Source organism: Herpailurus yagouaroundi, unplaced genomic scaffold (assembly GCF_014898765.1).
Source record: "Herpailurus yagouaroundi ecotype Mexico unplaced genomic scaffold, PumYag 162, whole genome shotgun sequence".
Classification (NCBI taxonomy): Eukaryota; Metazoa; Chordata; class Mammalia; order Carnivora; family Felidae; genus Herpailurus; species Herpailurus yagouaroundi.
In genome coordinates this window covers 19,805,954-19,817,992 of record NW_024412403.1, presented here as the reverse complement: position 1 = coordinate 19,817,992, position 12,039 = coordinate 19,805,954, and the positions used below count along the sequence as shown (strand labels likewise).

At 39.3% G+C, this 12,039-nt stretch overlaps 1 non-coding gene across 1 annotated transcript; it reads left to right on the top strand.

Moving 5' to 3' along the window:
• Nucleotides 1-10,774: 10,774 nt before the first annotated feature.
• LOC121036569 (small nucleolar RNA U13) lies at nucleotides 10,775-10,880 on the top strand. The gene has a single exon (XR_005793397.1). It is a non-coding gene; the product is annotated as a small nucleolar RNA U13 (small nucleolar RNA).
• Nucleotides 10,881-12,039: the final 1,159 nt, after the last annotated feature.

Genomic DNA, 12,039 nt, shown 5'->3' with positions numbered 1-12,039 from the left:
AGACTGTGCAAGTGTTAGGGTCAATACATGTGAAGCGGTTGGCATATATTGCCAAGTGAAATGCTATGACATGAGTGTTCAAGGTTCTTTTTAATATTATCATTTGCTGCTGGGCAAAATGAATTTCTTTCCTGGGTGAGTTACTGCTGTAGGAGAGGCAAGTTAATAACCAACAGGGCATTTACGGAATTGAAACTGGTGATGTAAAATAGAAAGGTTTAAACTCTGTACTTTGACATGGCTTTTATATTATTTCATTTCCTTAAAGTAGGTATCACTTAAATATTACATAGAGTAGAATGTAGAGATTTTCTCAGAATATTTAACTTGTTTAAAGCAAAATCTACATAAATAGCATAGAAAAATCATGTAAATTTACTGAAATAATTCCATAAAATGACTACTATTTTCACAAACAAGAAACAATTCTAGAGGACAATAAAAATTTTACTCAAATATAGATACACAATAGGTAGACATATAGATTATGGATGGATGATAGATGAGAGAGAGAGAGAGAGAGAGAGAGAGAGAGAGAGAGAGAGAGGTGGAACTTGAGACACTTAATAGAAGACCATGGGGGAAGGGAAGGGGAAAAATAGTTACAAACAGAGAGGGAGGGAGGTGAACCATAAGAGACTCTTAAATACAGAGAACAAACTGAGGATTGATGTAGGGGTGGGGGAGAGGGGAAAGTGGGTGATGGGCATTGAGGAGGGCACTTGGTGGGAGCACTGGGTGTTTTATTTAAGTGATAAATCACAGGAATCTACCCCCAAGACCAAGAGCACACTGTATACACTGTATGTTAGCCAACTTGAAAATAAATTACATTAAAAAAATAATAAAAAATGAAAAAAAAACAAAAAAACTGGTGTTTTATTTTTCTGTTCAGTTTCGTTCAACAATCATTTTATTAAGAGTATGATATATGTCTAGGTTTGTGTTATTCTCTCAGGAGTATAGAATAAGAAGGTAGCAAATTCTTACCTCTGTTCATATTTGAGTTAGTAGAAATGCAGTATTTGAGTATTGAATCAATAATGTTGCAGCAAAAACAGATTTACATCTAAAATAAGAAGATATATAAGAAAACGTATGATGATAAGTAGATGTGAAAGCAAAAGCTAAGAAGGCTATTTCCCAATGCTCAGTTCAAACGTACATGTTCTGGATAGTCATTAGGATGGAAAGGATTCTATTTGTTACAACCATCCAAATCCGTTTCATCACAGAGTTGGATTTACCTGAACTTCAAGGAGTGGTCAGCTTAGAAAAAGCAAAATGCAGACCATCAGGAGAACAAACAGAAAACCTCAAGAGAAGCTAGAGATGAGAAAAACATATTGTATATTGGGGTGAGAGTAAGAAACAGACTCCTGTGTAAGAGGAAGAAAAGCTTTCAAAAGTAACGGGAGGTGAAGTAAGGTTATACTTCTGTGAAAGAGAACATGTGCAGTGAATAGGATTTGAACTTGATCTGAAGGGCAATGAGAATCCTTATGAGGTGTAGAAGAAAGGTATATCTATTTCCCCATTCCACAATAAGTTTGATCAAATATGGAGCGAACACAATTTACATTGTTACGTTGAAACATTACTTACCATTTGTTGTATTCATTCACTGTATAATCATAAATATAAGGGAGATCTCTGCATTCCCACTAGATTTCTCTAGACCAGATGACTGTCTACGGGCAGTTGGGACAGTAGATGGCTCACCTGTACTTCTGTCTCACTGAAATAATTATCCAAAAACCTATCCTAAAGATTTGCCCACTTTTCTGGGATACTCCTATCTATCTGAAATCGGTACAGATTATTTACTTGTGTGAATTTAATTCTAAAAATATATGTCAACAGACTTTTAATAATAAAAATTCTGTTACCATTTTATTAAAGTCTATGGTAACATGTGTTGGATAAATTAGTTTAGAATCATAAAGATTAATTTTTCTAACTTAATAATCTCCCCAGTACTACAGATATCGATGAATGACTTATAATGCAAGGAAGTTTTTCTTGACCCTTCATGTATTATCATCTCTAAAGTTAACACACTCTAATTAGAACCCAACCTTCCTTGTTATTGTGTTAACTGAAGATCAATTTGCTAAGCACTAAATAACACAAGACCGAGACAAGGATAATACAGATCATCTCTGCCTTCTAATCACCGCACTGGGCTGATGTCTCAGCAGTTGTCAGGACTTGTGCATTTAAAGTCAAGGTTAAGGCAATAGCCTTCTTTAACGCAGCTGGAGAACTGCCAGCAGAAGAGACATAATGATGAGCATCTTATGCTACCACAGGCAGTAGCTTCTTAAGAAGTGGTTCAGTCTCTGTAGCTTGCTTTTGAATTTTTTTCTCCAGGAGATATTTCTGAACAGCCGGTACTGGGACTCCCAAGTTTCTGCCTTTCTGTTAAGTGTCATGAAAAAAAATTTTTTTTTCTAAGCCGATTTAGAAAAGAAAAAAAAAAAAAAAAAGCTATACGTATCTTTACTCTAGAAGCCAATGTATCTTTTCTTTGAAAAATTGTAACAATACAAAATTGCCATAGCATTCCCAAATGCAGAAGTTATGACAGGAAAGTAAAAGTCCCAATAAAGTATCCAAGTGAATGCCACAGTCCAACCTTATTTCCTTTCATGAAAACAAAATCTCAAGAGTGTATATTTTTATTTGTGCATTGATTTTGCTACTGTTTCAAACTAAAAGGTGAAGGAGTTTTATCTTGGTGGATATATCCACCAATATTGTTAAATCATTAAGTCAGGTGTATTATCACCTTATTTTTACTATATATGAGAAAAATTTAGCCTCTATTTGAAATTCTGTGTGTTACCAACGCACCCCTTTTCTGTAAATGAGAAACTGAAGCATAAAGCATTTGCTCAATGTTATTGAACATTAAATAGACTTAATAAAAACAATTTATTTCAAAAGTAATTCTTGCCTGGGCTTATGTGGTCCATCAGATCTGCGTACTACTTAATTTTCTTTTGAAACATTCATGACCTTTCAGTGTGCTATTTGCTAAAATTATTTTAGTTTAACTCCCCCAATATTGATAGAGTTGTATTTCCCAAAGGTAGTATATCGGGATATTTTTTTTTTTTTTGAGAGGTAATTCATGAGAATAGAGTTAAAGAGAAAAAAAAATCAGGGTTTAAGTGAAAGTTGATAAGTTAATATTATTAAATCACCATTAAGAGTGGTAAAGGAGCACCCGGGTGGCTCAGTTGGTTGATCATCCACCTTAGGCTCAGGTTATGATCTACAGGTTCATGAGTTCAAGCCCCACAAGGGCTCATTGCTGTCAGTGTGGAGTCTGCTTTGGATCATCTGTCTCCTGTCTCTCTGACCCTCCCCTGCATGTGCTCTCTCTCAAAAATAAATGAAACATTTAGAAAAAGTTTTAAAATATTATGGTATCATAGGTGAGGAGCCTACAGAGATTTTTTAGTACTTAATCAAAAGCATTAACATTTAAAGTTAAAAGTGTGAGTGGATGGATGTATTAACTTGGTGGGAATCCTTTTATTTTGTGTGTGTGTGTGTGTGTGTGTGTGTGTGTGTGTATTTTTATATACACATATGTGTATTTATATATCTACATATATAATTATCATGTTGCACACTTTATAATGCAATTTTATGTGTTAACAATACTCTAATAAAGCTAGGGAAAACTTTCAAGTTTTTCAGGTCAGTTACTGTATTTTTCAACTCAAATTTGATGGTTTATATTTGCTTTGTCGAACTTCTTGTTTGGTCCATGAATTATTTTCCTAATTTTGCTTAGTTGACTATCTGTGTGTTCTTGAAGTTCACTAAACGTCTTTAAAAGGATTATTATTGGGGTTCCTTAACTCAGTCAGTTAAGCGTCCGACTTTGGCTCAGGTCGCGATCTCATGGTTCATAAGCTTGAACCCCGCCATAGGGCTCTGTGCTGACGGCTCAGAGCCCGGAACCTGCTTCAGATTCTGTGTCTCCCTCTCTCTCTGCCCCTCTCCCACTCGTGCTCTGTCTCTCTCTGTCTCTCTCTGTCTCTCTCTCTCTCTCGCTCTCTCTCTTTCTCAAAATTAAATAAACATTTTTAAAAATTTAAAGAATTATTACTAATTATTTATCTGACAGTTGATAGAGCTGCATTTCTTTTGGATCAGTTATTAGAGCTTTATGAGTTTCCTTTGGTGGTGTTATTCTACCTGTTTTGTTGTTGTTGTTGTTGTTGTTGTTGTTGTTGTTGTTGTTGTTTTGTGATCCTTGACTCGTTACATGGGGTTGGGTAACTGGGTTCCATTTCCGGACTTTAAATATTTGCTTTGGCAGAGATGGATCGCCAGGGCAGCTCAGTTTGGGTTTCTAGTTATGTCTGTTAGTGATTCATTTGGGCAAGTACGGCTCACCATTATGGTCCATTTGGGGGTGAGACAACTGTTTGAACTGTGAGGTCAGGGATGGGTGAGTTGCACACTGGCTGAGAACAGTTGGCCAGGACTGCTGGTTGCATTCCCTCCCCAAGTAAGGCTGGGCTCCCTGGTGGCCCATATTCTCTGGTCAGGCTTACTTGATAGTTAGAAATGGGTATTGAATCTGGTAGCATGTGAGGCTATGAATTAGCTTTCCTGCCCTGACAAGGCAGCGGGATGGGATCCAGGGTCGGTATGACTCATTGTTAGGTATGACCCAAACCAGGCAAGAGTGTACACTGAATTCGCTGGTCAGGTGAGGCCACTGGTTGTCCTCTGGAGATGGCGAAAGCCATGGCGGTGCTCTCAGTTCAAGTGCCACTCTGAGCAGGGCTGTTGGATGGGCAATGCAGCTTCCTATGTGTTCTGGTTATGTTCCAGAACACAGAACACGTGTTCTGTGATTGGGCACAGAATGCTGTGGGCATTCTGGTTGGGCAGAACCAACCTGCAGCCTGGTTGGGCAACCTGAATGCTGAATTCAGCCATGAGTGGGTCTACAGATTAGTATTTCTGGCCAGGGGTAGCAGGGGAAGAAGCCGTAAAGCCAGGAAAAGCTCTTTGTTGTCTTAACCCAAGATAACTCACTCCCCCAAGTGCCCTGGCTGAACGGGGCCACTGGCTTTGCTCTTGCAGACTGTCAATTCTGCCTGCCATGTCTCAGCTCAAGTGTTGCTGGCTTATGCAGCTTCTAAATGTTCTTGCCAGCGCTTTTGGTCCGATGGGGCCAGGAGATCTCCACAGCAAGTGAAGCTATTATCTCAATTCTTTTGCCTGGATGGGATGGGAAACGGCCACGGGGCCAGAAGTTACCCTCAGTGTCAGCTGTAAATTAATCCCCCTGCCTGGGCTTAGCAAGGGACCCCTCCATACCCAGTGCTGGCTTTGCTCTGTGCACAGTCAGCTCTGCCTGGTCTCCTCTCAGGTCCAGCATTTTCAGTTAGATGTCGTCTTCCAGGCTTTATCATCAGCTCCTCTGGTCTGGGAGTCCCAGGAGGTGGAGCTGTGTTTCAGCTCACTTGCCTGGGAGGGATGGACAGAGGCCATTCCAGACACCTCCTAATTTTGTTTTGTGTTTTGTTTTGCTTTTGTTTTGTTTTCTTTTCATTAAGCAGCTTTCTTCTCAGGATTGGCTTGGAACTACCCTCAGCCTTCAATGTAGATTAATCCCCTCTACCTCTTCATGTCTGGTGCTGGCTTCCCTTGAGGCACTCAGGTTTTCCTGCCTGCCTCTTAGCTCAAGTATTGCTGAACTGCACAGCTTCCAGTGTTTTTACCAGCCTTCCCGGACAAGTGGAGGCAGAAGACACACTCCCTGTGTGGGCAAGACTGGAATAAGGTCTCACACAAAGTGGCCTACAAGGCTGAGGGAGCTGGTTGTCCCCCATGGGCTCTCTTTTTCCACGGGAGGAACCAGGGGTTCAGGGGAGACCTCTCTGCATGGTGCCTCACTGTCCTGGGGGAAGAGTAATGCCATCAGTGTTTAGCTGCCTCATTTACCCTTCTAATAAGTCTATCTTGGCCTCTTTGGTACAGAGGGTGCCCACATTCTAAGATTCTCTCAGGGGTGTCCTGTTCATGAGTAGTTGTTAATCGTTCTTTTTATGTGGGGAACCAAAGTCAGGAACAGCCTATGTCACCAAGATGGTATCATATCTCTCTATGTCAGTCTATCTCCTTACCTTTTTTAATTTTTCTATTAGCTCATATCCCCCACTGACATATTATGAATGTGCAACCTAACTTGTTTGGCTGTCTTTCCCTTCCCACCATCCATAGTGGGATCTGAAACTCCTAACACCAGAAAGCTCATTTTGTTCACTGCAGTATCTCAAAAACCCCAAATGGAGCATGGCACACAGTAGAAGCTCACTAAATGTTTGTTGCATAAGTGAATGTTTCTTCATGGATGAACCAATGAATTATTCTCATATCATCATTTGTGTAATCATCCCTCCATTACTAAAAACTGCGTTTCCAAACTCGTTGCAGAAAAGGATGAGTCCAGCTCTGCTTTTGTTGTCCTCCCATTAGATGGAAACATTAAAGAACAGAGAATTGAAGTGACTCAGGACACTGACACAGCCGATTGTTAGTGGAGAGCATAACAAAACTCAATTCTGCAGCATCGAATTCTAGGCAGATTACCTAAGAGTTTGGCAGCTCGCATCTTACCATTAACACATTAGGTGGATCCAGTTCAGGACATAATCTGCTTGTGGCAGCTCAAGTCTGTGCTTTCTGAAGGCATACAACTCTTTTACCCTCTCTTCTACACTTTTCTTGCGTGCAACGCATAGCCTTATTGTCGCTTTACAACCTGGGTCATTTAACACATCTTGCAAGGAATTTAACACAGAAGACATGAGGAAGTGGGATTTTTTTTTTAATTTATTTTCATCCTGGCTTGATTCAGAATGAAACAGAGGATGCACACTATCCTAAATGGACACCAGATTTTTGCAACATCAGCTGAGCTAATACGGGCTGTATAAAATGGAGGAATTGAAAGGCTGGCCGTGGTGAACTAATTTTAGGACACATCTTTTAAAGCTATTAGGTTCATTCTTCACTTGTGCTACAGATCAACAAGGTCTGTAATTGCTAAAAGGTCTCTCTATGGGTACTTTATTCCCCAGTGGAAAAAAGACAATGGGTTGTGTGCAATAGCATTTACAAGCCAGTTGTGAAAGTCATGGTTGTGGGATCAGATGAATGGAGTGGGTGGGCAAAGACAACATGCCTTCAATTAGGACTCCGAAAAGAGTGATTTCTCTCCAAGCTCCCTTTGTTTAGGAAGGATTGCAAAGCTGTGCTCCTACTTAATTATTGTTGCAGACTTTTCCTCCGCTTCCAGAGTTGGCACAGCCTCTGATGGTTTCCAGCATGATCTGCCAAGGCTGCTTCGATTCCTTTTATCGAGTGTTGGCTAACTGCAAACTCTCTTGGCAATAGCCAAGTGCACACATATGCCCGGCCACAGTGGTGCCAAGGTCCCTCCCGAACGCCTACCCCCTCGGTGTCTTTGCCTTGTTAGAGTGTGTGCAACTGAGTTGTAAGGCACAGTTCCAAAAACTGCAAGTTTCAATCCACAAAGCTGATTCACTTTATTGGATGATGAGTATGCTTTCCTTAACTTTTTGGTGCTGGTGGTCCATTGAAGTATTATATCTACTGCTGTGTTCTTCCTATATTTTTTTAAAGTTTGTTTTATATATTAATTAATTTATTTATTATTTAGAGCATGAATGCGGGAGGGAGAGAGTGACAAGGAGAGAGAGAGAATCCCAAGCAGGTTCCGTGCTGTCAGCGCAGAGCGTGAACTCACAGGGCTCAAACTCACAAAGCATGAAATCATGACCTGAGCCAAAACCAGGAGTCAGATGAGTAACCAACTGAGCCACCTAGCTGCCCTAGCTTCTGTGTTCGTCATCTATAGATACGTATTTTGAAGTTCCCAGGGCTGTCTCCAAAATTTCGAGATCAACCAGACCAATAATCCAAAATTTGACAAGTAGATGACTTTGAGAGGCAAAGTCTAATTCTATCTACTAGACTTCATGCATGACTCCACAGATATTTTTATCTTATGCTTGACTTCTGATAATACCTCACTTCGAGGGGAAGTGGTTTAATGTGATTCTAATTTCCATCATACTTTCAAGGGCTCTGCTTTTGGCGGAATTGTAAGTCTTCGTCTTCATCATCGACTTCACGTGTGGCCTTTGTTTAAGTCCCTCATCCTACTGTAAGATTTCTGCAAAAATCAATCCCTCTTTTGAAGAACATTCTCTCCTACTGTGTTTGCTTCTTTACCATAAACTAATTTTGGTGTTGTTTAACAAGGACATTATGTTCTTTTTTAAATTTTTTAATGTTTATTTATTTTTGAGAGAGAGAGAGAGAGAGAGAAAAAGCCTGAATGGGGGAGGGGCAGAGAGAGAAGGAGACACAGAATCCAATGCAGGTTCCAGATTCTGAGCTCTCAGCACAGAGTCCGAACTGTGAGATCATGACCTGAGCTAAAGTCGGATGCTTAGGAAGTCGGACGCTTACCTGACTGAGTCACCCAGGCACCCCCAGACATTATGTTTTCTTGATCAGATTTCTGGACCATATGGACTGTGTATTTTAGAACTTTTCCTTATCATACATTATAAATAAAATAAAATAAAATGGTGTGTTAAAACCAAACTTTGTTTAAATAATACTAAATGCAGAATCTTATTCAAACATCAAAATTCATTTAGCAGCAAAAAAAATTCAGTGACTTATAGCATTTTGTTTCTGAGTTGAAACTAAGTGCAAAAATATGTACCAAAATATAAACCAAAAATAAAATATTTAATAAATCTATTCACTTTGAAAGAATGTTTTATTCTCTCCCCCTCTCTGTTTCTTTTGCACTCTCAGTTTCTCTTTGATATGTATATTACAATTTCTTTTTTTTTTAAGTTAATTTATTTATTTTGAGGAAGAGGGACGACCTGGGTGTGCCTGCAAGTAGGGGAGGGGCAGAGAGAGAGGGAGAGAGAGAATCCCAAGCAGGCTCCATGCTGGCAGTGTAGAACCCATTGTGTGGCTCAATCTCACGAATGACTGCAAGATCATGACTTGAACCAAAATCCAGAGTCTGACACTTAACTGACTGAGTACCCAGGCACCACATGATTTCCAAAGTCTTGAAAACCTTGTAAATTAAATGATGCTAAAAAAGAAGGTACTTAAGGATGTGGCAGTTAATTTTATGTGTCAGTTTGACTGGGCTAAAGGATATCTAGATACGTGTCAGAACATTATTCCTGGGTGTGTCTGTAAGGGCGTTTCTTGAAAAAAGTAGCATTTGAATTGCTAAACTAAGTACAAAAATGCCCTCCCCAATGTGGGCAGGCATTATCTAATCCACTGAAGGCTAGAATGGAATGAAAAAGTAGAGAAAAAACAAATGGGCTGGGACACTTATCTTCTCCTGTCCTCAGACATTGGTGTTCCTGGTTCTTGAGGCTTCAGATCCAGACTGGGATTTACGTACTGTCTCCTCTGGTTCTGAGGCCTTCAGATTTGGACTGGAACTACACCTGGACCTACAACAGTTATCCCAGTTTACAGAAGGCAAATCAGGAGCCTTCTCAGCCTCGAATCATGTGAGACAATTCCTATAATATCTATCAAAAAAAAAAAAATGTCTATCTGTCTACCTGTCCTGTTGGTTCTGTTTCTCTGGAGAACTCTGACTAACACAGGGATAATGGAGGAAAAGTGTCACTTGAAATACCAATAGATGGGTTTTAGTACTTAAAATAAAGAAATAATAATATTTGCACCTAGAACAAAGTGCCTGATAAATATCAATTGAATAATAAAAGAATGAATGAATTTGATTTAAAGTATAAGCATATAAGATTATATTTTAAAATGTACTCAAGATTTTTATTAGTCAGGTATAGCAGGACATGCAGATACAGAAATGACTGTCATGAAGGATGACATTTATAGTCACATATAGGAGGCATGCCACACCATGCAGGGCCACAGGAGGAAGTACCAGGGTCAGTAAGGAGAAAGAAGAGACAAGCAGAAAATGTGAGAAAGAGCCTTTGGCATGGTTTCTGAATTAAGGAAAGACAGGTAGGTTAAATAGGTTTTAATTAGCTAGTTTGATATTTTCTATGGGCACTGGGTTGTAGCAGCTCACCTGAGTTGCATGGTACCTGGTCTTGGCCAGGTGAGGACAGGGAACCACAGACCTGGACTGTAGGATCCTGATGAGGGCTGGAGGGGAGGGCTTTGATTGGTTAGTTTGCATTTGAATGGCAACCTCCCTGCTGAATTGATTTCTATCCCTAGGGAGCTAGGGATTAGCTAACACAGGGAGGAGCAAATCCCTGCCAGTGTCTTTAAGGCATCATTCCCATATGATTCCCTGGTGGATTCTCTATCAAGATTCATTCACTATCTACCAATTAAATCCGACAAGATTTCACCCAATAAGAGCAGACGTCACAATAATATTGCAAATAAGATACGGCACCATTTCTACATTCATACGATGGGTAGCTAATTAACACCAATTAAATAGGATTGAACATTTTGATGTGTAATATTTTAATTGGTACTTATAATAAAATGCTTATTTATATTTAAAATAAGGGTTGATCTCCAGACTTGAATGTGTCAATTAATGCTGTATTCCTTCATCTCCCTTTTAGTTTTAGCAAAAGCTTGTGTGTGTATGTTTGCGTGTGTGTGTGTGTGTGAAAAAAGTGAAGTGAAAGTACTAATGAAAATAGTACAGATCCTTTTGTAGTTCATAAGCATGATGATTGCGTGTTCACGCCATCGCGTGACATGTGCCTCCCTTAAACCTTGTTACGTGACCTCACCCCATTACCTGTCTGAAGTGAAAAAAAAAAAAAGTACAAACTGGTGAACAAGAAATACTATTAAGTAAATTCTGGCTTCCATGCTACAACGTGATAAAATATAATCATCAAAAATTTGAAAAACTGGAACTAATTCTGAAGGTGTCTGCTGTAGTACGTGGAGACACAGCAGTGTCAGGAAGGCTTGCAGAAACTTTTGTCATACCTCCCTTGTCCTTATCTGTCCCTAGGACGCCAGGAAATCTCATCTCTTCTGCTCTGTTGTCTCAGCTTATATTTAAAAAGATTATGATTCCCTGTGGCCTGAAAAAGATAAAACGTTCTTTACATTTGTACTAAGAGGTACTTAGTATACCTGTATACACCCCTCCCTATACACTTCTATGCCAAAATGTTTCTATTCACAGTTCTAAAAACATTATTCTTGCACTCCATTTCAACTTTCCCAAGTCTGACACATTTCTAAATTATTCATATTTCAATGAGAAGACTCTGTCATATCACTAAAAGTTTCTCACCCGCATTTAGGACTACTATGATGGTAATGAGTCATTTTAATAATGTAGCTTCTTATTAAAGTGACTTTTAATCTCATGACGTGGCAGGGGGTGATCTTGTCAAAGCAGAGGGGTTACATTGTTGCAGTGGCACCTCTAAATTAGTCTCTACTGGTGGCAGGCACTAAGGATCCACAAAGTAAAATGTAAAACTTATATTACTGAAAGGCATTCTGACCACAGACTGTTCTAAGTACGAGGCACCCGTCTTGGTCTATATATATGTCCAGTTAGCATCCTCTGATCCTAGGGTGTTAGCCTTGTTCTTTCTAGGGAAATTGTTCTGAAAATCTTACAATGTATGGCTGCACCCAAACATAATTTACAGTACTGTTTACATGTCTGAAGTTGATTTACAGGTTATAGTACAAATAGCAGCATAGGAATGTTTATGCTACTGCACATACTTCCCAAGGTTTGCTGAATCCAATAAAATGTTCTGTTATTGCATTTTCCTCATTAAAAGTGAAATGAGTGTCAGTTATTATGCTTATTGGCCATTTGAGTTTTCTCTTTTGTGAATCGTGAAGTTACACCTTTTGTTCATATTTCCATCATATCTGCCATCATATCAACTTCATTTTTTCATTTTTTATTTTTTTGTTTGCCATTTACTTTTT